Source organism: Odocoileus virginianus, chromosome X (genome assembly GCF_023699985.2).
Source record: "Odocoileus virginianus isolate 20LAN1187 ecotype Illinois chromosome X, Ovbor_1.2, whole genome shotgun sequence".
In the NCBI taxonomy this organism is placed as follows: Eukaryota; Metazoa; Chordata; class Mammalia; order Artiodactyla; family Cervidae; genus Odocoileus; species Odocoileus virginianus.
The window spans coordinates 13369224-13393814 of record NC_069708.1 but is presented as its reverse complement, the minus strand read 5'-3'; the positions used below and the strand labels follow the sequence as shown (position 1 = coordinate 13393814).

The following is a 24591-nucleotide window of genomic DNA, read 5'->3' as shown; positions in this document are numbered from 1 at the left end:
AGAGCTTTTTTTTTTTAAAGAAAAATCATCATGAGCCTGTGGGTTTTTAGTCTATTTGATGTATTTCAATTCATTATATTCATTTTTTAATTCCTTACTTAGTTTCATGGAGATATAATTCACATACCATGCAATTCACCCATTTAAAATGCACAATTCAATGGTTTTTAGTACATTCACAGAGTTGTGCAATCATTACCATAGTATACTTTTAGAACATTTTCATTCTGCCAAAAAGAAACCTTATACGCATTAGCAGTCATTCTTTATCCTCCTAAAGCTCCAACAACCCTACGCAACCGCTGATCAACTTTCTGTTTCTATTGATTTGCCTATCCTTGACATTTTGTTTAAATGGAATTGCACAACATGTGACCTCTGGCTTCTTTCCCTTAGTATAATGTTTTCAAGGTTCATCCATGTTGTAGCATGTGTCTGTACTTTTTATCACCAAAATATATTCCATTGTATGGCTGAATCATATTTTGTTTATTCATCAGTTGATGGATTTAAGTGGCTTAATCATTACCTTTGGAAACTTAACATCTCTAGCATTTTTCTTTAGGATAGTTCATACATAAATTTAAAATTTTCCCTTCCTTTAGGGTCTTTGGTTAATGTATCAGTTACGGTTAGACTTCACAGTCTGTAACAGAAATGCAAAGTATCGTGGCTTAAACATGATAGGGGTTTATTTTTTTCTCCCATGAAAGGAATTCAGGGTAGTCATCTAGGGCTGATATGGCAGCTCTGCACACATCTAGGGGAATCCCTGGTAGCTCAGTGGTATAGAGTCTGCCTGCAATGAAGGAGACATGGGTTTGATTCTTGGGTTGGGAAGATCTGCTCAAGAAGGAAATGGCAACCACTCCAGTATTCTTGCCTGGGAAATCCCATGGACAGAGGAGACTGGCGGGCTACAGTCCATAGAGTCGCAAGAGTTGGATACGACTGAGTGACTAAACCACCATCACACACATCTAAGACCCAGGATCCTTCTTTCTGCTCTCCTGTATTTGGTGCATGGCTTCCATCATGAAGATTGCTTTGTGGTCCATGATGGCTGTTGCAACTCAACCATTATATATATACATTCAAGGCAGTAGGCAGGAGGAAAGGGCAAGGGCAAAAGTTTAAATCACTTGCATTAGTCAGTTTCCTTTCCAAAACTTTCTCAGAAGTCTAAAGCAATGACTTTTGCTTTCACCTCATCAGTCATCAATATCTGCAGGGAAAGCTGGAAAAGTATTGTTTTCAAGCTGAGTGCATTGTTACCACCAATAATATAGGGTTTCTGTTCATAACAAAGAAGAGAAGAATGAGCAGTGGATAGGCAACTAGCAATCTGTGCCGCAAACTGTAAATCTCAGTAATTGCTGTTTTGTGAATTACTTGTAGCCCACTCTGAACACTGCCACTTTAAGACAACAGGACCCTTCTATAGGGTCCCCCCATAGGGGAGGGCTTTCCACAGCACCTTGTCGAGGGCCATCCTGCATGCATCTTACTTTTTGCTACCTTGCTTCTCGCCAGGGTTGTGACCCTATTGCCCCTTATACGCCAGCACTCTTGCTTGGATTTGGTGACTCATGCACTGATACCACTCTAGGCTCCTGCTTGTACCACTCAGCCTGGTGACCTACCACTACCTTCCATTTCTGATCTTAACTCCCATCCAATTTCCAACTTTACTGTTCCTGGGTGGTCCCTGCCCCCCTCAAAGCATACAGCCTTTCATAAGGAATAGGTTCTCATCCTAATGGCTGACAGTTACCATCTCCATCTGTGTGTTTATCTATGAAATCGTAACCCCCAAATGTTATGGAATTTTTAACAACTGAGGGAAATTTCTTCTTGGGAAGAGCACCAAACTAGCAGGCAGGAAACGTGGGTTCTACACCTTCATTCTTAATTCTTCAACCAATAATTTTATTTTATTTTTTTTGGTTGAGTGGCATGAGGGATCTTAGTTCCCTGACCAGGGATCATGCCTGTTCCCCCTGCAGTGGAAGTGCAGGGTCTTAACCACTGGACCACCAGGGAAGTCCCCAAACAATAGTTTTTTGAGCACTTACTTTGTGTGAGTCGCTGACCCAGCTCTGCAAATTAAATGTGGGACCTGGGGGATGTCACTTCACATTTTCACACATTCTTTTCCTGGACTAAGTGAACTTGAAGGCTCTGTTAGCTTGTGTTCTTCTAGTAGCAGAGCCTGAGACAAGGATTTGGAGGAGTTGTGGTCAGGTGTTTTATAGCATGTCCTCCAATGGGGATGTGTTTGGTGTTTTTATTCACAATTAGACTGGAGTTATGAATTTGGGGGAGAAAGACCACAGAGGTAAAATGAAATTCTCATCACCTCATACCCAGTACACAAACTATCAACATGATGTCACTCTTAATGTTGATCTTGACCACCTGGCTTGACCAGGGCTTCCCTGGTAGCTCAGCTGGTAAAGAATCCGCCTGCAATGCAGGAACCCCCAGTTCGATCCTTGGGTCATGAAGATCTGCTGGAGAAGGGATAGGCTACCTACTCCAGTATTCTTGGGCTTCCCTGGTGGCTCAGGGGGTAAAGAATCTGCCTGCAATGCAGGAGACCTGCGTTCAGTCCCTGGGTTGGGAAGATCCCTTGAAGAAGGGAAAGGCTATCCACTCCAGTATTCTGACCTGGAGAATTCCATGGACTGTGGAGTCCATGGGGTCACAAAGAGTCGGACACGACTGAGCAACTTTCACTTTCACCTGGCTGAGATAGTGTTTGTCAGGTTTCTCTAGTAAAGCTACTCCTTTCTCCCCCTTTCCAGACTGTTCTCTTTGTAGGTAGGAGACTATGTATAGCCCACACTTAAGGAGTGGGAAGATACACTCTACCTCCTTAGGGGTGAAGTATCTACATAAATTATTTGAAATTCTTCTGCATAGGCACGTTAGTCTCTTCTTCCCCATTTATTCATTCAGTCATTTATATTAGTGTGGACTCATGAATATTTGGGTTATAATCTAATAGTACTTTATTTTGTTATTTGAATTGTTCTAGTTTTGGCTCTAGGAGCTCTTAGTTGACTCCTTGTCCTTTTGCCATAGCTGCTGTGTGTGTGTGTGTGTGTGTCTGTATTTAGTACTACTTTACCTTTTGGCACTACAAGATGCTCTAGGCTTATTTTATATATTTCCTGCCCTCACTCATTTCTTCAAAGAGCCTGCGTGCCTTTTAAAAAAAATTAGAAATTTGTGTTAGAAATCAATATCTAGGTACTAGGTGTGCTTGTTGCTACTAGCTTATCATTGATTCTAGGCATTCTCAGATCATAGAGCAAGGAAATATATGTATGTATACTAAAAAATGTATATCTACACACCTATAAATATTTCTACATGCATTCATCTATATCTATATTAAGCTAAGTCTGTCTCCATACTGATGTGTCCAACTCTAATCCAGTACCACATGGATCATTCTAGCTTTCTCCCCCTTGATGTCTGGAACCTCCCACTTTAATGGTGAGAAACCTGACTTCTGTGATCTGCCATCTATTTGCTTAATTGCTGATATCCAGGATACATGTACAGCAGTATTAGAATTGTTAACCTCTACCTTCCTTAGGAAGCCACTTTATCAACCAGAATGTGCTGCTTATACACAGTTTCTTTTGATTTTAGTATCCACTAAAATCCAGTATCCACTCTTTTCCAGTGGATAGGAAAGGGGTATCCTTACCAGTATCTACTGGAGATTTTCAGTATCCACTCCCTTCCAAAGTTACTTAGGAACTTACCTTTTCCCCCACCCCCTTCAGTGAGGTTATTCCATACACTTGTAATATAGTTAGATTCTTTTGTCATAGTCTATTCCATCCTGGAATCCCTTGACCTCCTAAATGATTTTTAAAAGAATTTTGCCCACATCAAGCTCACTCTTTATGCTAAAAAGTTCTCTGGGTTTTGACAACTGCATAGTGTCATGTATCTGTCATTATAGTACTGCACAGAATAGTTTAAACCCCTTGTGCTTCACTTGTTCAACCCTCCCCCTTCCACAAACCCCTGGTAACCACTGATCTATTTACTGTCTCTATAGTTTTGCCTTTTACAGAATGTCATATGAATAGAATCATACAGTATGTAGCCTTTTCAGACTGGGTACTTTCACTTGGCAATATGCATTTAAGATTCATCTGTATTTTTTTGCATGGTTGATAGCACATTCCTTTTTATCACTGAATAGTACTCCACTGAATGGATGTAGCATAATTTGTTGATCCATTCACCTATTGAAGGACATCTTGGTTGCTCCAGTTTTTGGTGATTATAAATAAAACTGATCTAAACATTGACATGCAGGTTTGCCCAGTCGGGGCGGGGGAGAAGAGGGAGGGCGGGGGAGGGAGAGGTGACCCGGAAGTCGTTGTGGGCCGACCGGGTCCAGGGAAGGCGGGAGCCAGGGCCCGGCCGAGGGGCTTGGCGGGCCGTTAGCGGGCCGTTAGCGGGCCGTTAGCGGGCCGTTAGCGGGCCGCGGCGGCTGTAGGGTCTTCTCCCCTGCCGGACTTGCGCACCCCGGCGCTCGGAGCCTCCGGTGCTGTGCCCACCCCGCTCCAGCTCGCGTCTCCCGACTCCAATTAGGTCAGGCTCGGAGTCACGCGGCCGCAGCTCCGGCCCCCAACGGCTCGCCTTTCTTTCTTCCCTCGCCTTCCTCTCCTCTTGCCTCACCCTCCCCCTTTCTTTCACGTTGCTGGGGTTTTGTTTTTTTTGTTGTTATTTTGTGCTTTAGGGGTTTTGTTCCTCAGCCCGAGCTCATGGGTGTACATTATCATGCTTCTCTTTTGTAGAGCAACCGGACGGCCATGGAGGCCGAAGAGATGATGGAATGCCTTCAGGAGTTCCCTGAACATCATAAAATGATCCTGGACCGATTGAATGAACAGCGAGAGCAGGACCGGTTTACTGACATCACCCTGATTGTCGACGGACACCATTTTAAGGCCCACAAGGCTGTTTTGGCTGCTTGCAGCAAGTTCTTTTATAAATTCTTTCAGGAGTTTACTCAGGAACCTTTGGTGGAGATAGAAGGTGTTAGTAAAATGGCCTTTCGTCGTTTGATTGAGTTCACATATACAGCAAAGTTAATGATACAAGGAGAAGAAGAAGCCAATGATGTATGGAAAGCAGCAGAGTTTCTACAGATGCTAGAAGTTATCAAAGCCCTTGAAGTCAGAAACAAAGAAAACTCAGCTCCACTAGAGGAAAATACCACAGGGAAAAATGAAGCAAAAAAAAGAAAGATTGCAGAAACTTCAAATGTTATCACTGAGTCATTGCCATCTGCAGAATCTGAACGTGTTGAAATTGAGGTGGAGATTGCCGAAGGCACAATCGAAGTAGAAGATGAAGGCATCGAAACGTTGGAGGAAGTGGCTTCTGCCAAGCAGTCCATAAAGTACATTCAGAGCACAGGTTCCTCTGATGATTCCTCTCTGGCATTGTTGGCAGATATTACCAGCAAGTACCGCCAAGGCGATAGAAAAGGGCAGAATAAAGATGAAGACGGCTGTGCATCTGACCCCACAAGCAAACAGGAACACATGAAATCACACTCCACTGAGAGTTTCAAGTGTGAAATATGCAATAAAAGGTATCTTCGGGAGAGCGCGTGGAAACAGCACCTCAGTCGTTACCACCTGGAAGAAGGTGGAGTCAGTAAGAAGCAGAGAACTGGGAAAAAAATACACATATGTCAGTACTGTGAGAAGCAGTTTGACCACTTTGGACATTTTAAAGAGCATCTTCGAAAACATACAGGTGAAAAACCTTTTGAATGTCCAAGTTGTCATGAACGATTTGCTAGAAATAGTACCCTCAAATGTCACTTGACTGCATGCCAAACTGGAGTGGGAGCAAAAAAGGGGAGAAAGAAGCTCTATGAATGTCAGGTCTGTAATAGTGTGTTTAACAGGTGGGACCAGTTCAAAGATCACCTGGTGATACACACTGGAGATAAACCCAACCATTGTACTCTGTGTGACTTGTGGTTTATGCAAGGAAATGAATTAAGGAGGCATCTCAGTGATACTCACAATATTTCAGAGCACCTGGTAACTGAAAAAGTTCTTTCAGTAGAAACATGTGTGCAAACTGAACCTGTGACGTCAATGACTATTATAGAACAAGTTGGGAAGGTGCATGTGTTACCACTGCTCCAGGTTCAGGTGGACTCAGCACAAGTGACTGTGGAACAGGTCCATCCAGATCTGCTCCAGGACAGCCAAGTGCACGAGCCGCACATGAGTGAGCTTCCAGAGCAGGTCCAGGTAAGTTATCAAGAAGTGGGGCGAATTCAGACTGAGGAAGGTACTGAAGTCCATGTAGAGGAGCTGCATGTTGAACAGGTAAATCAGATGCCAGTGGAAGTACAAACTGAGCTTCTAGAAGCAGACTTGGATCAAGTGACCCCTGAAATCATGAACCAAGAGGAGAGAGAGCCTACCCAGGCAGATGCTGCTGAGGCTGCTACAGAAGAACACGAAGATGCTGAGGCTTTAGAGACCAAATCAACAGTGGATTCCCAAGCCGAAAAGGCAGGAAATGAGAACAGAACACCTATGCCAGTTTTAGAGTGAAATAACAAATGCATATATTTTTAAAGTTATCTGTTGGGTTTTTGAACTGATGATGGGCAGGGTGACTGTCCTTACGCTAACAGACATGTGGACCAAAGTTAAACTTTCCTGTTGTGCTGAACTGTTTCTATGGAAGCAGACTGATTTCCCCCCACTTTGCCACAGAGGAGGGATCTTTCCCATAAGTGAATGGGAAGCTTTGAGAAGTATATTTCTAGAAAATTTAAAATGAATTATATTCTTATTATATAGTTGGGTATGAATGTATATTTTCATTGTGGTAAGAGTTATTACTCTCTTTCCCTGGTCTTGTCCTTCCTCAATTCCCCCCCCCCCCCCCCCACCCCATGTTGTAAAATCAAATGTAAAATCATTAGAATACAAGTTTATGTATTCTAATGCATGTTAGAAAATTTGAATATATAGGAAACAAGACTGCATGAAGAAAAGTGCATTGTTACTGTGCAGTTAAATTTTGGCTTCTGGCTTCCTTTAGCTTGAACAACATCCTTGTCTGCCCTGATGGATAGTAATAGATGTCATCTCTGCAACAGAAACAGAGTGGTGGTGGCGAATTTCTAGAATGTTTAAAAAAAAAACACACACACACACCCCCATGTGCCTTTTCAAAACCAACTAAACTTCTATAAAGCATCTCTAGTTCTTTCAAAATTTGTGTTGTAAGCAGTGTAGGTGATGCTGTAGTACTTTATATTTTTTTCCTATAATGACAGCTACCAATTCTTTTTCACTTAGATTGAGAAAGTTCATTTAATGGCAGCTGAAGGGCCATTTTCAATTGGGAAAATTCATTTATATCTGTGGTAAACTTTATTTTGATGAAAAGTTGCACTAGTAATTTTACCACCAGATGAAAACAAGATAAGCATCATTTAAAAATTAATGTATTTAAAATAAAGTACAGAGAAAAACATGTATATAATATATCAGGCTTTGTTTTGAATGAATCTTTTCCCCCAATCCTTAATGTAAAGATTTTGTGCTATAACTTTTAAAGCCATACAAATAAGAGTGCTAAACTGTGGACTTAAAAGTAGGTGTGTAAATATTTTTAATCAGTATTACTTGGAAAATAAAATATAACAACTACAGAAAATAAACCAATATGCTATTTTCTTTACCTGTTAAATATTGGGAGATATTTACATTTTTAAAGTAAACTTTAAAATTATGAAAAAAAAAAAAAACATTGACATGCAGGTTTTTAGGTAGACAAAACTTTCAAATAAGTTGGGTAAATACCTAGGAGTACAATTGCTATATTGTATGGTAAGACTATGTTTAACTTTGTAAGAAATTGCCAGATGGTTTTTCAGAATGGCTGTACCATTTTTGCAGTCTCACCAGCAATGAATGAGAATTTCTGTTGTTCCACGTTCTCACCAGCAATTGGTTGTGTCAGATTTGTGGATTTTTGGATTCTCATAGGTGTTTATTGGCATCATATTTCTCACCAGCAATTGGTTGTGTCAGATTTGTGGATTTTTGGATTCTCACAGGTGTTTATTGGCATCATATTGTTAAATATAATCTTTGGTGGAATCTTTGGCATTGTTTTTCCTGCTCTGATATTTTATATTTCCTTCCCCTTGAGGACTTACAATCTGGGCTTTTTGGTATCATTTATGTCATAAGTTCTTCACCTTCTTCACATTTCTTGGTGGAAAAAGAGTTAGCCTGCAGCCTTGGAGACAGCTGTAAGCACATTGCTGAGTTGGATGCTATAGCATTTTTCTCTAACGAAATGAGGTGTCTAAAATGAGTACTTTCTCACTCTCACCCTTCAAACAGCATAGTATTGAAGGTATAATTCCAAGTTTTTGCTGGCAATTGGTTGGACTGAGCTATGATGCCCAGAGAACAAAATTGCTCCAGGAACTAAAATATGATTAGCTGAAAACAACTTCTGAGCCCTCTTACATCCATTTCTGCCAGAAATTCCAAACTCTGCCTTGACCCAAACTCATGGTACAGTTCAGTTGCCACCTGCCCACATGTAGCTGGGCAAAAGCTTGGCGCTTAGGCACACTCTGAGGGCTCACCACTTCTCTCACCATCTTTTTTTCTGACTAGCTGGTCACATCCACATGGCAGTCTGACTCCCATTTAGTTATCTTTTTATTATAAAATAAAACATAGAAATACATACAGAACAAATATATAGATTAGTGAATTTTTATAAGGTCACACCTTCATAACTACCATCCAGGCGAGGAAATTCCTCCATGCCCATGGTTTTGATTTTTTGTAGTAATAACTTTCCTCACACTTCTTTATGGGTTCGTTATACAAGTGTGCATCTTTACACACTCTAGTTTAGACTTGCACATTAGAAAGTTACTGATTCATCTTTTAAACCTCTTTTTTTGAGGGGGGGGGATTGTGTCATGTGGCATTTGGGATCTTATTTCCCCAACCAGGAATGGAACCCATGCCCCCTGCAGTAGAAGTGCAGACTCTTAACCACTGGCCCACCATGGAAGTCCCTCTTTTAAACCTCTTTTAATTTATAGCCCCCTTCTTTGTTGCTTTCTTTTCCCTTTATGTTACCTATTGAAGAACATGGACAATTTGACCTACAGAGTTTCCTACAATTTGAATTTTGTTGATGACACATTCATGGTGCATTTCAACATATATCCTGTACCCAGCTTTTCTTGAAAATAGTCACCTGGATTCAAAGGTTTGACCAGATGTTCGCAAGACTATAAGTAGTGCTGAAGTCTTTCCCTAGGAGATGCCATGTCTGATTGTGTCTCTTTTACAACTTTAGCACTTGTTGATTCTCATTGTCTGGGTCAATTACTTCACTGAGAGATACAAAATGGTGATAAGCTAATTCTGTCATTTTATTTGCATTTATTAGTTGATTAGAATAACTTTATAAAGAAATGCTTCCCTGATGTTACCTCTGGTTACCTAGTGGTACAGTTTCTGTAGGAAAAGCAGGATATATGTTTGATTCTTTCTCTTTATTTTTCAGATGATTTTTAAATTTTATTTTTAGTTTTCAGATGATGAATTTGTTCCCTGATATCCTCTAAAGTGACAAGTTTTTAAATCATTATAAATTTAAACATATTTTATGGATCTTACTCCATTACACTTAAAAAAAATTGTGGTCAAATATACATAATACATAACATAGGGCTTCTCAGGTGGTGCAGCGTTAAAGAATCTGCCAGCCAGTGCAGAAGCCACAGGAGATGCTGGTTCCATCCCTGGGTCAGGAAGATCCACTAGAGTAGGAAGTGGCAACCCACTCCAGTATTCTTGCCTGGGAAATTTCATGGACAGAGGAGGCTGGTGGACTACAGTCCATGCTGTCGCAGAGTTAGACACAACTGAGCGAATGAACACTCACACATACACACATACACACATTAAAAAAATTTATCATTTTAACCATATTTAAGCATGCAGTTCTGTGGCATTAAGTCTCCATTGCATTTTTGTACTTACTGAAACTCAAATAACCTCATCTGTTCCATTTTTTAAAAATTTTTAAATATTTCTTAGTCCAGAGCCTTTTGAAGGAAATTAGGAGAACCCTAGTCTCACATTTGCTTTCCTCTTACGTCCCTACTTTCCAATCAGCCCAAGCAAACATGAACCAAAGTGAGAAGTGAAACGCCCCACTGCACAGATGCTGTCTGCAATGTCACAAGTTATGACTCACGTTTAGCCTGGAGATTGTCACCATAGTCAGCAGGAGACAGGCTCTCTAAGTGTGCTGGGTTGAGGTTTTAAAATTAATACAGTTTAAATATTGATAATGTTTAAATCTGAGTTGAATGTCTTCTAGCCTGCATATATGCTTTATTAAAATTCATCATTGGATTTTTAATGTATTGAAATGTTTGAGTTGCAAATTCTTGAACTTTTTTTTAAATGGAAAATATGTGCGTGTAGAGCTTTCTCTTTTGATCTTTAACCCAGACTTCAGCAGCTGAATAGACAGCTGCAGAAAACTTGCACAATAAAGTTGAATGGACAAGTTGTCCTAACCTTTATCCATTTCTCCCCTTTTGAGTCAATAGATTCCCTATTTTTATTTTCTCTTGTTTTCTGTTTGAGTTTACCCATTCAATTGAACAAACAGATGGGAATCCAACTTGTAAGTGTACAAGGAAGCATTACAAGTTTCTTTTCTTAAGAGTCTTTTCTAAAGTCTGTAGGAAAATTTTTCATAAATCAAAGTTCATAATAAAATGAAATTTCAGAAAACTATGAGTCCATGTATAACTGTTATGGATATAAGGAAACTAAATCTGCAACAGACACCACCCCAAAATGGTTTAAAAATTACAGTACACCCAAGTACCCTAATGCTGTGATACCACTGTCTTAAGAAGTACTGGAGGAGAAAGCTTACTTGGAGTTACAATGACAGATCAATAACCATGTCAGATAAAATGGTATCTCCAAGTCTATTTATTGAAAATAAAGAATAAATAAAAAATGAGTAATTTTTTTATTTGACAAGTATTTCTGAAGTGCCAGTTAAATAAAAACCCTGTGCCCAGCACTGGGTATATAACTGTCAAAGATAACTCAAGGATCCAGTGGTTGCGAGGGAGAAGCTACTGATGTCAAGGACTGTGAAGGTTCTAAAATGGATAAAGCAAATGTGTTGTGTGTGTGTGTATATATACACATATATAGATACTTGTGTATACACACACACACGCACACACACAGCCAAAAAACAAAAGAGAAATACTAACATTTTTGACAAAATGGATGGACCCTGAGGGCATTATGCTAAGTGAAACAAGTTAGACAAAGACAAATACTCTATGATATCACTTATATGTAGACTCAAAGAACAAAAGCAAAACTCATTAAAAAAATCCAGACTCTTAGAAAAAGAGATCAGATTTATGGTTGCTAGAGATATAGGTGGGGGGAAGAGGAATTGGATGAAAGTGGTCAAAAGGTATTATACAAACTTCCAGTTATAAGGTAAATAGATACTAGGGATGTAACATACAATGTGATGACTATAGTTAACACTGCTGTATGGTGTATTTCAAAGTTGCTGAGAGAATAGATTCTAAATGTTCTCATCACAAACAAAATTTGTTTTTGTAATTATATAAGGTGATAGATTTTAATTAAATTTATTGTGGTAATCATTTCACAATATATGTAAGTCAAGTCATTATGCTGTACGTAAGCTTATACAGCACGGTATGCCGATTACATCTCAATAAAACTGAAAAAGTATAAACACTTTTCTTTTTAAAATAAACTGTGAATGGTCTTGTGAACTTGCCACAGTTTCCTGTATGCTGGCAAGAGACATGTGACTTCTTGGTCAAAGGTAAAGGATTTTATTGCTCATGGTGCAGCAAGCAGACTTGCTCCCCAAGTCTGATGAGGTTGATGTGGATGGGCTCAGATGGATGCCTGCACACACAGTGGATGGCATTACAGGAGAAAAACTCAAAAGTTAGGACACTTGAATCTTTCATAATAGATGGTAAATAAGCGTGCTTGCTTTTGCTGTGGAGGGAGATACCGTCTCTATCTTTCAAGCCTGTTAGCAATACAAACATCCATGAAAAGACAATCCGGAACAAGCCAAGGCCAGTCTAGATCAGCCAATGGGCAATTACTCCCAGACATGTGGATGAGCCCCCGTAGAGACCAGCAGGGTTGCCTAGCTGGCCTCCAGCTGACCCCAGACACAGGGGAAATGAACACTCTGGTATATTACTGAGGTTCTGTGGTTCCTTGTTACACAGCATTATTGCTGCAATAAACAACTGATACCATCACCAATGGCTTCTTAGTACCAAAATCTAATTTATGTTTCCCATTGTAGCAAGAGCTCTCCTTCTGAAATACAGATCTTATCAGAGCACTTTCTTGTTTAAAAGCCTTCAAGTGCCAACTGCAACCCAGACACAGAATTCAAATTCCTTGCTGATCTGGTTCCCATTTTCATTTTCAATTTCATCCTTCACCTCTCTCCCCACCCTCCCCCAACCATCCTCCTTCTTACTTCTGACATTCCATTCACATAGACCACAAAATGTCTCTGCACTTAAGAAAATAAAATTCTTTCGTGCATTTTTAAGGTTATAAATTTAGTTACTCATTTTAGTAAATATGGGAAGTACAAAAAGCAATCTTCCCCCCAAGGACTTTTTGCGTATATGGCATATGCTAATGTCAGACATTTAAAAAATTATCACAATAATAGAAGTTATTTTCTACTTAGAAAATTTGGAAAAATTTAAAAAGGCACCACCATTAATAATATTAAAAGATGAATGAAGCTTAAGTAATTACAATATCTCTGATAAGACAATGAGTTAATATCTTTACCACAAAAATAATTAAAACATTAAAAAGTGTCTATATAGTAATTTTAAAAGGCAGAGCAGGAGTAGGCAATTTCAGAATAATTACAAATGGCCAAAACCCAAACCAAAACAAAAGAAAAACATGTTCAACTTTAAAAGGTGTAAATTAAAACAGTGATCCACAATTCTTTGCTTACAAGTTTAGCCAAGTTAGAAAATAATAAATCTGACTGCTAACAAGTATATAACTCTCATTTACTGCTGGTGTATGTTTAAATTGTTAGAATCTTTCTAGAGGGATTAGAGCACTGTTTCTCGGAAGAGTATAATGGTCTCACTCTTTGATCTTAGAGTTCTACTTCTAGGAATTTATCATAAAAAATAATCAGATATGTGTGTGTAGAAGTATGATCACTGCCAGGCTGTGTAATAGAAAGCAAGTGGAAACAGTGTGGTATTGGCATAAAAACAGATATATAAACCAATGAAACAGAATCAAGAGCCCAGAAATAAACTCAAACATATACGGACAGCTAACTTGTGACAAGGGTGCCAAGAATATACAATGAGAAAGGATAGTCTCTTCAATAAATAGTGTTGGAAAAACTGGATAGCTTCATGCAAAAGAATTAAATTGAAACTCTATCTTACAATGCACACAATATTCAATTTACAATTGATTAAAAACTTAAACATAAGACCTGAAACCATAAAACTTCTAGAAGAAAACATAGGGAGAAAGCTCCTTGACATTGGCCTTGGCAGTGATTTTTTTTTTTATATGACACTAAAAGTTCAGGCAACAAAAGCTAAAGTAAACAAGTGGGACTACATCAAACCAAAAACCGTCTTCACAGCAAAGGAGATAATCAACAAAATGGTACAGTCTGGAAGAAAATACTTGCCAACCATATGTCTGATAATGTGTTAATATCCAGAAACAATTATAAGGAACTCATACAATTAAGTAACAAAAAGCCAATCTGATTAAAAAATGGGCAAAGACCTAAATAGACATTTTCCTGAAGAAGACATACAAATGGCCATCAGGTACATTAAAAAGTACTCACCATCACTAGTCATCAGGGAAATGCAAATCAAAACCATAATGAGCTATATCACCTCACACCTCTTAGGTTAACTGTTATCAAAAAACAAGAGATTTAAAAAAAACAAAAAACAAGAGATAAGCATTGTTGAAGACGTGGAGGAAAAAAGAACCCTTGCACACTGTTGTTGGGACTGTTAATTGTTATAGCCACCATGAAAACAGTATAATAGAGTTTCCTCAAAAAATTTAAAATGGAAGTAGTAATCCCACTACTGAGTATATATCCAAAGGAAATGAAATCAGTACCTCATAGAGATATCTGCAGTCTCATGTTCATTACAGTATTATTCATAATAGCAAGATGTGGAAGCAACCTAACTGTCCGTTGATTGATACATGGATGAAGAAGATGTAGTGTGTGTGTGTATATATATATATATATATATACACACACACAATGGATGATCATTCAGCCTTCAAAAAGGAGATCCTGCCATTTGTGACAACAGAGATGAACCTGGAAGACATCATGCTAAGTGAAATAAGCCAGACACAGAATGAAAAATACTGCATGATCTCACTTAAACGTGGAATCTAAAAAAGTTGAATTCATAGAAGTAGACAGTAGAATGGTGGTTACCAGGGACAGGAAGATGAGGGAAATGGGGAAATGTTAGTCAAAGGGCACAAAGTCAAAATTATGTAGGATGAATAACTTCTAGAGATCTAATGTACAGCAATTAGACTACAGTTAATGATACAGTTAATGATACTGCATTATATATTGGAAATTTGCCAAGAAAGTAGATATCAGGTGTTTTCACCATACACAGACACACAACACGCACACAATATGCACATGTAATGTGCACACATAAAAGGAAATTATTTAAAGAGATGGATATGTTCATAGTTTGGCTGTGGTATTCACTTCACAATGTATGTTGAACAGCATGTAGATCTTAACATATACAATTTTTATTAAACAATAAATAGAAATGACAAAATTCCCAATAAAAGGAAATTGATTAAATTAAATGTGGTATATTCAAACAATGGGTTGCTATATGATTATTAAAATGGTTTATATTTATTTACTGACATGGAAAGATGTACAGATAAATCTTTAAGTGAGAAAAATAGGATACAGAATTGAATGTTTCATGTGGTCACCTATCAATATATCCAGGTGAATATCTTACAACATTTATTGTATATTACAATTTATTGCATATATATATCATTAACATGTATAATTTCTTTTTATTTTTAAAATTTTCACTTTTTAATTTGTCTAAATGAAATATGGATAACTTGTATATTTGATTAGGAAACAATGCAATGAAGGGTTGATTGGTGTTTCCCCTTAGTTATTTTAAATTATATTTTCTTACATTTATTGTATACACTTGTAGCCGACACAGTAGGAAATAAGTTCAGAACATTGTTGGTTGTGCTTTTCATGGGCTCCAGACATCAGAACATTTCATAATTACTCTTAAGTGTAAAATCTTTAGCTCTTCCTTCACTGGATCTTCGGGTGCAGCCTGGTCAGGGAATCTTGGATCTCTTGTGAGGGGCTTTCAAGATTCCCAAGTGTGGTGCCTGTTCAGAGATACTTAATTTGACAAAGTTTTAGAATGATGAGTTTTCTTACTGGGGAAGAGGGAAAGGGTGGGGGATTTTTAATATGAAGTGACATGGATGCCAAAGACTTAAATAGGATTTGCCATGGGAAAATTAAGTTTTTTTGTTTCTTTAAAAAAATTTTTTAACTTTGTTGGCATATAGTTGATTTACAATATTGTGTTAGTTTTGGGTGCATGGCAAAGTGATTCAGTGATGCATATACATATGCATGCATACATGCTCAGTCACTTCAGTAGTGTCTGACTCTGAGGCCCTGTGGACTGTGGCACGAACAAAGCTAGAGGATGTGATGAAATTCCAGTTGAGCTACTTCAAATCCTGAAAGATGATGCTGTGAAAGTGCTGCACTCAATATGCCAGCAAGTTTGGAAAACTCAGCAGTGGCCACAGGACTGGAAAAGGTCAGTTTTCATTCCAATCCCTACGAAAGGCAATCCCAAAGAATGCTCAAACTACCGCACAATTGCACACATCTCACACGCTAGTAAAGTAATGCTCAAAATTCTCCAAGCCAGGCTTTAGCAATACATGAACCGAGAACTTCCAGATGTTCAAGCTGGTTTTAGAAAAGGCAGAGGAACCAGAGATCAAGTTGCCAACATCTGCTGGATCATCGAAAAAGCAAGAGAGTTCCAGAAAAACATCTATTTCTGCTTTATTGACTACGCCAAAGCCTTTGTGTGGATCACAATAAACTGTGGAAAATTCTGAAAGAGATGGGAATATGAGACCACCTGACCTGCCTCTTAAGAAACCTGTATGCAGGTCAGGAAGCAACAGTTAGAACTGGACATGGAACAACATACTGGAAAAGGAGTCCGTCAAGGCTGTATATTGTCACCTTGCTTATTTAACTTATATGCAGAGTACATCATGAGAAACGCTGGGCTGGAAGAAGCACAAACTGGAATCAAGATTGCCAGGAGAAATATCAATAACCTCAGATATGCAGATGACACCACCCTTATGGCAGAAAGTGAAGAGGAACTAAAAAGCCTCTTGATGAAAGTGAGAGGAGAGTGAAAAAGTTGGCTTAAAGCTTAACATTCAGAAAACTAAGATCATGGCATCTGGTCCCATCACCTCATGGGAAATAGATGGGGAGGCAGTGGAAGCAGTGTGACTTCAGCCTTGAAATTAAAAGACGCTTACTCCTTGGAAGGAAAGTTATTTATGGCCAACCTATATAGCATATTAAAAAGCAGAGACATTACTTTGCCAACAAAGGTCCGTCTGGTCAAGGCTATGGTTTTTCCAGTGGTCATGTGTGGATGTGACAGTTGGACTGTGAAGAAAGCTGAGTGCCAAAAAATTGATGCTTTTGAACTGTGGTGTTGGAGAAGACTCTTGAGAGTCCCTTGGACTGTAAGGAGATCCAACCAGTCCATCCTGAAGGAGATAAGTCCTGGGTGTTCATTGGAAGGACTGATGCTGAAGCTGAAACTCCAATACTTTGGCCACCTCATGCGAAGAGTTGACTTGTTGGAAAAGACCCTGATGCTGGGAGGGATTGGGGGCAGGAGGAGAAGGGGATGACAGAGGATGAGATGGCTGGATGGCATCACTGACTCGATGGACATGAGTTTGAGTAAACTCCGGGAGTTTGTAATGGGCAGGGAGGCCTGGTGTGCTGCGATTCATGGGGTTGCAAAGAGCTGGACACTACTGAGCAACTGAACTGATATATATGTATCATATGTATATATGTATATATGTGTATATATACATATATGTATGTATATATGTATACATTTTTTTGATTCTTTTCTCTTATAGGTTATCACAGAATATTGAATAGAGTTCCCTGTGCTATACAGTAGGTCCTTGTTGGTTGTCTATCTTATATATATAGTAGTGTGTGTATGTTCATCCCAAGCTCCTGATTTATCCCTCCTCCACCCCACGTTTTCCCCTTTGGTAACCATAAGTTTGTTTTTGATATATGTAAGATTATTTTGTATTATTTTAAAAATTAGATTCCACATAATGGGTGACATCATCTGATATATGTCTTTCTCTGCCTGACTTCATCTAGTATGGTAATCTCTAGGTCCATCCATGTTGCTGCAAATGGCATAATTTCATTCTTTTTTTTGGCTGAGTAATAGTCCTTTGCATATATGTACCACATCTTCTTTATCCATTCCTCTGTTGATGAATGTTTAGGTTGCTTCCATGTCTTGGCTATTGTAATAGTGCTGCAATGAATATTGGGGTGCATGTATCCTTTCAGATTATGGTTTTCTCTGGATATATGCCCAGGAGTGGGACTGCTGGATCATATGGTAGTTGTAGTTGTAGTTTTTTGAGAAACCACCATACTGTTCCCCATAGTGACTGCACCAATTTACATTCCCACCAACAGTGTAGGAGGATTCACTGTGGGAAAATTCTGATGTCCTTTCCTAGAGACCATGGTCTTAACCTTCTTATAGTTCCTGTATTACCTTATCTATTACTGCATAACAAATTGTTCTAAGACTTAGGGGCTTAAAACAACAGTAGTCATTTATTATCTCTTATGGTTTCTGTGGCTCAGGGATTCAGACAGGGGACAGCAGAGACAGCTTGTCTCTGTTCCACAATGTCTGGGCCTCAGCTGAGAAGACTCCATGACTGGGAGCTAGAAACCTCCAAAGGCTCACTCATTCACTCACTCACTTATCTAGTGTCTGATGTTCATTGTTAGCCAGAATACCAACACACGGTCGCCTCCTCAGATGGCTCACATAGCATGGTGGGTGGATTCCAAGAGTGAGTATCCAGAGAGAGAGCGAGAGTGCAGAGCAAAGCTGTACCCTTTCTATGAGCTAGGCTTGGAATTCACGTTAGCATCACTTCCATTATACTCCACTGGTTGGATCTGTCATGAGCCTAGATTCCAGAGGAAGGAACACAGACCCCACTCTTGGTGGGAAAGTTGTCTGTGTCACAATGAAAAAAGAGTATTTGGGGTGGGATACATTGCTTGATATAGCCATTTTGGGCACATACAATCTGTTACACTGCCCAAATTTCTACAGAAACGCTCTTGGATCTTGGATCTATATTTGTAAAAAAAAGAATCAAAACCACAGAGGACTTTCTTTTCTTCTTTCCCTCCCTCCCTGCCTCCCTCCCCCTTGTCCTTCCTTCCTTTCAGTTATAAACAGCACAACCATCAGTGAGTTGTTGTTTCACGGTATGAAATCTTGCCAACAGGGTCATTTTGATGGCACTCCCCAAATAATTTTATTTTTGCTGTGCTGACCTTTTATTTTCCACATTGCCACAAGAAGGCTGTCTTTCCAGTCTTTTGATATATCTTACTCAATTCTTTTTGAGAAAGATTGTATGACTTTAAAAACATTAGGATTGGAACAGTATTTTTATTTACCGAGTACTTTAACATGCTCACTATGTGTCAGGCACTGTTCCAAATGGGCCCTTTACAAATATTAACTTGCTTAAGCTTCATAACATGATTCTCAACCTGTAGATCAAGAAACTGAGGCACAGAGAAGTTAAGAAAGTTGCCTGAGGCCACAAAACTACATATGGCAGAGCCAGGTATCAAACCCAGGGCACCTGGCTTCCAAATCTATATTCTTGAAGAAAATTTTTTTAATTGAAGTATAGTTGATTTACAATGTTGTATTAATTTCTGCTGTACAACAATGTGATTCAGTTATACATCATACATATATGCATTCTTTTTAATATTCTTTTCCATTATGGTTTATCATGGGATATTGAATATAGTTCTCTGTACTGTACAGTAGGACCTCCTGCCCCATCCCTCTGCCACCCTCCCCCCCCTTGGCAACCACCAGTCTTTTCTCCATGTCCGTGCAAATCTGTATTCTCAATCACCATGTTATACTGCCTTTCCATCATCTTTTTTTACTCCATCAGCCCTTATTAACTTGAACCATAAGGAACAGATAGTCTCAGGAAAACAAATATGAACTGTCAGATGTATGAAATAATGGAAAGCTAAAGAGATATGCCTGGAGCAGTATACTCCGCAGGTTGCCCTCTGGCTAGTCTTACCACTTCCAACAGTTCTCTGCCCCAGAGTGATTGACTGGCACAAAGAATGGTCATTTGCTAGATCTAATGTGGTGAAATGGGCTGCCCTGGTAGCTCAGCAGGTAAAGAGTCTGCCTGCAATGCAGGAGACGCAGGTTCGATTCCTGGGTCGGGAAGATCACCGGGGGAGGGCATGGTAACCCACTCTAGTATTCTTGCTTGGAAGATTCCACAGACAAAAGAGCCTGATGGGCTATAAAGCATGGGGTCGCAGAGAGTCAGACACAACTGAAGCGACTGAGCACTCTGTGGTGAAATACCCAAGAGGTGCAAAGCGTTCTGTTAATATTTTAGAATATTTTTCTCACAGAACTTCTGTGATGGGGTATTGTTGCCTCCATACTGCAGCTGGAGAGAGACAAAGAGATTTAGGAGGACTTCCTGACATTCCACAGTGAAAGGACTTCTGAGAAGCGAACAAAATTCTGCCGACATCAAGCCTCTGAGTTTTACCGCTGCAAAATAATCTCCCCCGAACAGCCTCTCCCAACAATATCAGGTTTCTTCAGCTGAGTATTTAGGAGGCTGCCGGCAAGTCTAATCACCTGGGACATCTTAACAACTAAAGTCACATTTGATGGAAAAACTCATCAAGAAGCCGTGGGTGACGGAGGGCATCTTGTCAGAAGTCTGGCTCCAAATACGCATGATGCCACATATTTGGAATTCTGGAAGGAGAATGCAGAATTGGTTCAAGAAAACTAGCAGAGAGGTTTATTTGATTCTCTGAATACAGTGTTTTCAAAGGAGAAACAAGTTCTTCAGGAGCTGAAAAGCACCATTTATTCAAAACAGTAAATGAAGCATTTGTTATTGGTATAAACAAAGACATAAAATAGATCCTCAGGCAGACTTTCAGGAAACTGGGGGCAGAAGGGAGCAAAGAAAGAAGAACCGAAAGAGAGAGAGAGAGAGCTTAGACAAATAAGCAGTTTTGTCTTGAACATTTGCCAGGGAAAGCTGTGTAATGACGGATTCGAAACAAAACGAAAAGGAAACGGGTTAAGGAAAGTGCTACACGGAATAAATGGCTGGTGATGTCCATATAAATGAAGAGATTCAAATCTCATTGGGGGTGGGGATGAGGGCATGGGGACAGTCCGACAGGGTCAAACTCCCGGTTTAAAAAAAAAAAATATGGCAAATGAATGAGCAGAAGGGAAAAGATGAATAAGGGGCGAGAATAGAAAGAGGAAAGGAAGCAGGTTTAACAGGAAACCAACTAAAATAGACAAGTACAGACAGTGTCATCAGAAGGGAGAGGGAGAGAAGGGGCCATTAACACTAGGCAAGCAGAAAATTCGAGGAGAGACGGTTTTAAATATTAAAAAATGCACGCCTTTCAAATTACCTGCCAATTCTATCTCTGAATTATAGAGGACGGAAGCTCTGGATGTTGTCACAGGAACCATTAGTTCCCATGATTTGCCATCCCAGAAGTCAGCTGGTTTTCAAGGCCATGGGGCAGGGTCCTGATGGCCAGTTTTGGATGCGCTCCAAAGCTTGGGGAGTGGGGGGAGGTGGTCAGTGGGGCGGGGAAGAGGAGGGGATATGCGAGGCCTCGAGGAAGGTATGGGGAAGGATGGGTGGGTCGGGTGGCTAGAACTCCTGACCACCTGACTGCAAATGTCAGAATAGGGCGCCAAGCCTTGCCTGGTTGCAGAGAACTTCCTCCCATACTGCCACGTGCGTGCTAAGCTGCTTCAGTGGTGTCTGACTCTGTTACCCCACGGACCATAGCCCGCCAGGCTCCTCTATCCATGGGATTCTCCAGGTAAGAATACTGGAGTGGGTTGGTATTCCCTTCTCCAGGGGATCTTCCTGACTCAGGGATGGAACCCGAGTCTCCTGAATTGGCAGGAGGATTCTTTACCACTAGCGCCACCTGGGAAGCCCTCCCCTACTGGTAAGGCTGCTCAGTGTCCATCTGTCGTGCCGTTTTCCCAAGGCTCAAGAACAAATTCTGGCCTCAGCCTGGGCTATCTCAGGAGACTTGGCCCCATAGGTAGGGACCCAGAAACAGGGTAGCCTGGCAGTTAATATCATCTTGACCATGAGCTTCTGTCTCCCTAACTAGAAGCCACATTCTACTCTCTCCTGGACTGGGTCTGTTTTCTGTATTGAAGGCTCTGCCGTGGGCTCTTGACTGGTTCCTAAAAGCCTCTTAGCAGGTGGACCTTGCCTTAGCCTTGATTAGCTCCCTCACAGGAGCCAGAGTCGTGCCCAAACCCCTTCCCAGGGACGGGCCCCAACTACTGGACGAAGGTGATGACTCTCCCCCACTGCCTGTCTGTTCTCTTGTCTCCTTAAGCATCACCTCTGCCTGGATTCCCATCACCTGCTCTGAGCATCTTTAGGGACATTTTGTTCACCCAAGTGTGTCCTTCCTAATGGTGCCGAAATCACATGGTCAGCTGTGCTTTGCCGTGGCTGTCAGAGGTCACAGGCTCTCTGCTCTGTGGGATTGCTCTCCTCCTAGAAGCGGGGTTGATGGCCCGTGTCCCTGCAGCTGAGACTGTCCCATTCACCTTTGTGCCATTCCAGGGAGGGAGGGGAACCTGTGAGATGTCAGTCCTTCCCAGCCTGCTCCCCATCTTACTATAGCCAACCTGGGCATTCCCAGGTGGTTTCTTAAAAAAAAGAAAGAAAAAAGCATACATATACATATATATATATGTATATATAATATATTAGAATATACATAGAAAATAAATAAATGAATGATTTGTTTCAGCACCCTCAAAAATATTTTACTAATAGGGTTGTGTTTTACCTACATGAAAGCCAAGAAGAGACTAGGAAAAGCACATTTATTTACTTATTTTAATTAATATATTTTTATCGAAGTATAATCAATTTACATTTTGTGCTAATTTCTGCTATACAGCAAAGTGATTCAGTTATATATACATTCTTTTTAAAATATTCTTTTCCATTATGGTTTATCACAGGATGCTGAATATATTATAGTTCCTTGTGCTACACAGTAGGACCTTGTTGTTCATCCATTCTATACGTAATAGTTTATATCTGCCAACCCCCGAATTCCCAATCCATCCCTCCGTCACCCTTCCTACCCTTGGCAACCACAAGTCTGTTCTCCATGTCTATGAGTCTGTTTCTGTTTGAACAATAGGTTCATTTGTGTCATGTTTGAGATTCCACACGTAAGTGATATCATATGTTATTTGTCCTTCTCTCTCTGACTTAGTATGATAATCTCCAGGTCCATTCATGTTGCTACAAATGGCATTTTGTTCGGAAAAATAAGTTCAGAATCCAGAGATGTGGCAGACGCTGTCAATGCCCCACTCACACTTACTCTTCAGGGACTCAGGCTCCCTCCGGTGAGCACCTGTGACTCACCCTGTGGGCAGGGCAGGCAGGAAATGCCAGAGAGTTAACACCCCTGGGAGCAGCCCTCAGCCAGAGATGGAGATGATAAATACCCTGGTTCCCTTTCTTCACTGGGAGGAGGTGACCAAACCGTGTCCTGTGCTGTCTCCCCAGAGTTCCCCAGCGGGAGGGAGGCTCCATTGCCTATAGCCATAATCTGCTCAACAACTTTTTGGCTCCGTGTTACCCCCACATCACTTTCTCACTCTCCTACTGATGTTTCCTGAGATCATCTTCCCCTGCTTCCCAAATTTGTGCTCCAGTTCTTGTCTTGGGCTCTGTTTCTGGGGGAGTCCAAACTAAGGCAAGAGATTGCATACCCAAGCATAAGGATTTAAGTGTTTTCCTGTGAAGCCATACCTGATTTGAACACTAACCTAATAATGTATAGTATTAATAATATACTTCCTTTTTTCCCCTGTCTTTTATTCTTTTTAATTGAAGGATAATAGCTTTGCAATGTTAGGTTGGTTTCTGCCATACAACATCGTGAATCAGTCGTAACTATATATATATATATATCCCCTCCCTTTTGAGCCTCCAGTAATATACTTTCCATAATGTATTATTGAAGGAAAAACATACCAAAGTGCCTTGTGTGCAGCACTTCTTTCTATCTGGATTGCATGAACTCTGCTGGACTTTGAGAGGCTAATAGGTGTTAAAAGATTTGGGGCTCAAGTATGCTTGAGTTGAACAAAATGAAGCAGGTTTCTTCACTTCAGTACTCTTGTAGTCTTTAGGAAATTAGTAGACTCTGTCAGTTTCCAAAAGTGCAGGCTATATGCTTTCCAAATTCAGTTGATCTGAGAATCACTTTTCCTCAGGAAGCCCTCTTAATACCTTGCAGGGGAGGCTGGCATTTCAGGGAATAGACTTTAGGAAAGGCCTTGGTGTGCAAGCTACAGGATTAAAACATAATATTGAGCAAAAGATGAGGCAAGTTTTTCTGGGGGTGAGAATGCTGCATTTCAGGGTACCTGTGTTTTCTTTTATGTTTTAGCCTACGAGAAGGACAGTCATCTGTGGGCTGAGATCAGATGTTAATATTTCTTTTGCACAGAAAGCCAACTATTTAAATGTTTTTATTATTTGAACATTCACTGAGAAAAGAGGCAGAGAAACTTGTTTCTCAAACTGTGGTCGGTAGACCAGCAGCATCAGCCTCACCTAGAAGCTGGTTAAGAATTAAATCCCAGGTCTTATAGGTTTCAAGAGAAAATTATTCATCGTACCAAGAGCCATGAAGACTGTGAGTGTGAGTGAGTGTCAGTCACTCAGTCATGTCCGACTCTTGGTGATACCATGGACTGTAGCCCACCAGGCTCCTCTGTCCATGGAATTCTCCAGGCAAGAATACTGGAGTGGGTATTGCCATTTCCTGCTCCAGGGGATCTTCCTGACCCAGGGATCGAACCCATGTCTCCTGCATTGCAGGCAGATTCTTTATTGTCTGAGCCACCAGAGAAGC

At 40.2% G+C, this 24591-nt stretch overlaps 1 pseudogene; it reads left to right on the top strand.

Moving 5' to 3' along the window:
- Nucleotides 1-5028: 5028 nt before the first annotated feature.
- On the top strand, nucleotides 5029-6942 carry LOC110140210 (zinc finger protein 131 pseudogene; annotated as a pseudogene).
- The last annotated feature ends 17649 nt before the right edge of the window (nucleotides 6943-24591 follow it).